Below are 5033 nucleotides of genomic sequence, written 5' to 3'. Positions count from 1 at the left end.
ATTGGACCAAATTTTTGTATTTCTGTCCACAGCAGGACAAGGAACCATGTGTTGGTTTTGTTTTATATCCTGAGCAGGCAGCAGCTGAGAGGAAAGTTTTATATTCTTTTAATCTAACTGTCACATAATTGATGTTTTTGAGAGGAGTAAAGAAAGTCTTGTGAAATACATCATATGCTCATTTTCTTAATATCCCACCTCAGCAATAATGCTCCTCATTCCCCCATTCCTTTTTCACACCTCACTAGTGACTAAAGTCTTTTAAACTCTTCCTTTTATATAAAATTGCCAGCAATTTCATAGGTGCTTATGGATTTCTCATTAAAAAGTCAGCATTTTCATCAAGTTGTAATTTCTTCATGATTTCTTTTCTTCCTCTGTTTTCAACTTTTTGTTTGGTTTGATGTGGTTTGTAATTTGTCTTAGAAATATGATTCACCTCTGTCACTCTGAAAGAAACTGGTTATTGCACTGTTCAGTGATGCAAAAAAGAAAGGATTTCCACAGCAAGGGAAATATAATTTCCACTGTAGTGAAACCCCACATCTAATCCACTGTTGGTTGACAATTATGCCCTAAGCTCTGACCAGCCTGTGAGTGGGCATTGTGCCATTCAAAGAGTAGGGTAAAATTGCAGGCAGCCAAAAGTCTGACTTAGACATATTTCTTGAGGGAACAATCCCAGCTAAGAATATTCCTATTTGTCTGAACTCAATTTATTCATGCACATGCTGATCTGCCATTAAAGACGACATGGGAGGTGACAAACCAAAAGACGGTAAGAGCCAGAGAGAGAGGAGAGAAGTGATGCCTTCTTGTGGATGTGTAGAAGAAACCTGTGGTACAATTTAAAAGGCAAATTCTCTGAAGACATTTCCTACCTTGCTTCTCACGGAAGGCAAGGTGGAGGTTGTCTTAGTTCCTAAAGGGATGCACTTCCTGGTGCTGCCTGGAGACTCATCCAGCCATTCTGTCTGGATCAGAAGCAGACAAGAACAACTGGTACCTACCCACAGCCCATTTCCTCTGCTGCCTGTTGGACCTGCCAGGCTGGCCTGCAGCTTCCAGCATCTTTGAGTTCTGCCCTTACCTGCCCACCTCTCCATGCCAGTCTTCTGGATGGACAAAGTTGTAGCTAAAAGTTCTCTTTTGAAACATCTGATGTAGGTCAGCACTTGTCACATCTTACAGGGTAGAAGGAGGATAAAAGTGGTAATGAGGCAATCCTTACAATTCAAAATATTCAATGTAACCAGTTCCACCTGAATATGAAGTACAGTACTTTGAATTCTTTGCAGCATTACAATGTAAGTTTTCATTTGCTAGAACTGAACTTATTGAACTTTTTTTCCTCTTCAATTAGGTTCTTCTGATTTGCAGTTGAACAGAACTTCTTAGTGATATGTATTTGTGATATTTTCTGAAGTAAATTCATACTTTTACTCAAGACAGCCAGGCATGCCTAGGATGAGGGGAAGAAAAATACATGAAATTTTAAAGGCAATTGGGTATGCTGTGCTTACACACTGGGTGCTTCTATTGCCTCAGTCCAAAGAAAAGAATGGGGAAATGATGGTGAAAACAAATGAAACATTACTGTCTCTTTACAGCTCCAATTCTGTGCTAACTAAAAAAAGGACATACAAGCTGCTACTGCTGCAGCTATTATTATTTACAGCAGTAAAAAACTGCAGCCCTTGCATGGGCTGGTAGATATAGTGATAGGAGAAAAAACAAACCAAAACAAAATGATACAAAATTGGAGTTCGAACCAGGGGTAAAATTGCCTGAGCATTTCATTTTCTTTGGTCTTTTGGTTTTGAGGGTCCAAACTCCTCTCTTAAAATCAGTAATTTCTCCTAGGAATGAAGAATTCAAAGACAGTGCTACAGCACTTTTACCAGGTAGAGACCCCTAGCTACCTCAAAGCAAGAACTTCCTGCACTTCATATTGCAATGGAGAAATTTTGCCACTGTACAGACAGTAATACAGAGTTCCATATTTCCTCTCCTAACATGGCACAGCTCTGTCAAGTAACAGCTCTGCTCCTATACTCCTCAAACAGAAGATACTCTGCTGCCCTTGTGGTATTCAGTCACAGGCTGAGAGTGATGCTGGACTGTGCTGCCTTGCACTGACATATTGTGGTCCAGACTACAAAAGTGATGCTTTCAAACTGAAAGTACCTAACTGTGAAATGCCATTTACAACCCAAAAGTGTAAAACTACTACCTTATGTTTTTCTAAATAAACTTGATTAATTCTGCACTCATTCCTTTTACCCTCCTCTTCTTCACTCCACTTTTCTTACCAGTAAATTATTTGCTAGGCTGATTGTTACAAGTTATATTGATATTAACTTTTTTTTTTATTTTCTGGGTAATAAAATGTACTTTGTGACCAAAGTCAAATATTTTTCTTATCCAGAGAAGTATTCTGATGCAAGAGAAGTGACTTCATATGGCAATATTTCCTTTGGGAGACATGCTTGCGTCCTTCCCCAAAGAGGACAACCTGTTTCACACACTCAGAGAAAGCTCTAGAGTAGATTGACTAGGCAAATTTCCATTTATCACCATTTAGCTGGTTCATACAAGTGGCATCTTCAGCTGGTGTGAATTACATATAAGCTCAGACCTTTACCAAAAAGATGTGTATGGCTGGTCAAATGATTCTGGTCACCTGATTATTTTCATCATTATTATGAGAGAAAATATTACATAGCAGCTGCCTCTTACTGTTTATGTATTTCTCTGATATATTTTCATAGCAGTTACTGTATATGGTTGCTCTATTAATCTTTCTATATGAACAGTTCCTTTGTTTAATTAAATTGGACCCAATGAGGCAGTGCATGGTTCTCTGATAAGCTCATTCATCTTTATTTGATTCTTTGCTGACACATTAGTTGCCCTGTGACACAGGTTAAGTCATTGAGTGGCCATTACCTTCTCGTTTACTCTCTCATGTTACTCCTAACCACCTTCCTGAAGTCAAATCCAGATGATTTGTGCCAATTTCATGGGGGCACAAACTGGAACATCCGATAACTTTCTACATGGCTGACTTTATACAATCTTGCTTGCACATCACAAGCTGCTATGTCTGTCAAAACACAATTTTTCCCCTCCTCCTTATGGGCTTTGATAGAGCTATGAGTACTAGAGGTCTCAATTATAAAATGTCATGACACTGCCGCACAATTTTTTACAGTAATTTCACAGTGTCACTTTGTGATTATTTCAGGATAGCTTTGAACCATGACTGAAATGAATTGTGGCCCTTAGTGTATTGGGTGATACAAATTGTGAGCTGGTGTGACAGAGAGGCAGGCATTGTTAGGAATAAACTCCATGTGAAGAAAGGGAAGCATGTATCTGTTTCAGAAATGATACAAAAACAATCAAGCAACAAAAGGGAGGCAGGGAAAGGATGTGGAAGAAAAAAGAATTAAACATTTGCAACAAAGAAAGTATCAGCTGCACACCTTTAATTCAGATGATCTCTTAGCTCAAACTGGGGCTTTTCCAGTCTCATACAGCTGAAGCCCTACCTGGAATTCTGCAATAAACTTCATCAAACTCTGTCATGAGGCAGAGAAATGTGTTCCATGTGCTTCACAAAAAAAACCACACCAAAAACTGCCAGGATTTTAAAAATATGTAGTGAAGAGTCAGATAAACACTTTACCAGGCAAATGTTGGTCCTGGCAGACACTTCTGTCATTTTACGATACTGCTTCAAGTAGCTTTAAAGCAGTTGCTCACACAAAATGAGTGAATAGGGAGATCTTTGCAGGTGTCTGTCTCAACCACCTCCCTGGCTGAAGTAGTGAAGGAAATGAGAGATGCTTCCCAGAGACCCAGACTTGTGAGGAGGTGAGAAAGAGAAGAGGCTTGTCCTTCTACCCTGTGGGTCACTGGAGTGCAGTTCAGCAGAATGTGTAAATAAATATTGAACCTAGTCCTCTGCAAACTTAGTGTCCTCAAAATCTGTGGGAAAGCAACAAATCAACATCCCTACACTAAAAGAGGGATTATTTTCTTTTTAAACCAGTGTTTTCAGCATGGTTCTGGGGTAATCAAAAGCTTAGGAAAGGAAAGCAAGGAATGGAAAGTGGAACAGAGGAGATGTTCCCTGAAACCCTTCTAGACTTCTGAAATTTGCTTAGATTGGATTTGTGCAGCAACCCAGGGGAAGCTGCAGATCATTTTCTTTAAAAGTGAGAAAAAGCAGCAAATGTTGTCAAAGCAAATTTTTATTTACTGTTGAAGTCACATTTCAGCTAAAACACAGACGAAACATGTAGTTATTTTATTGATTGCCATGTCTTTGAAGTCTTTGGTCAAAGCTTTATATTTTACATGAACTTTTACTATTCATCTAATGTAAAGTTTATGATGGCCTGTGACACACTGGAAATACTAACACTCATTTTACCTCAAAATTCAATAGCATTTCAACCATTTTGCAGAAAGAATGGCAAAGTCTAGTAAGAAAAATATCTTATCAAAATGACTTGATATTCAGTTTGATTTATTTTGATGTACAAAATAATTTACAGGGTCCATGTATGTATGTTAGCTCCTGTCTTCTAAAGCCTGGAGTACAATCAGCTTAAGTAGTTCTCTGTACGAGAACTTGAGGGGTGATCCTATATCTGGTCTGGGTTGGGGCCGGTTCGATCAACTGGTGACATTATGGATTTGCTAGTATTTTACTTTGCTAACTGCAGTGTTAAGTAGTACATTTTTTAATGCAAAAAAACCCTGTGGAGGGGTTTGGTTTTTTTTCCAGCTCTTTTACTTTCTCCCTTTCTTTCTTTTATAGAAACATGGAATGGCTTAGGTTGGAAAGGATCTTTCTCACTTTTTTTCCCCCCATTTTTGAAGTCTACCTAGCACTGATGGATCTCCATAACATTTCTTTTGTTTGTTTATGTCATGATTTTCTTGCTCCTTGTTTTTATGCAGTGAGAAGCATTGCACCAAGTAAAACAAAAACAAAACAAAAATTGATCGTATAAATGACA

Source organism: Molothrus aeneus, chromosome 1 (genome assembly GCF_037042795.1).
Source record: "Molothrus aeneus isolate 106 chromosome 1, BPBGC_Maene_1.0, whole genome shotgun sequence".
Lineage (NCBI taxonomy): Eukaryota > Metazoa > Chordata > Aves > Passeriformes > Icteridae > Molothrus > Molothrus aeneus.
This window is presented reverse-complemented; position numbering follows the sequence as displayed.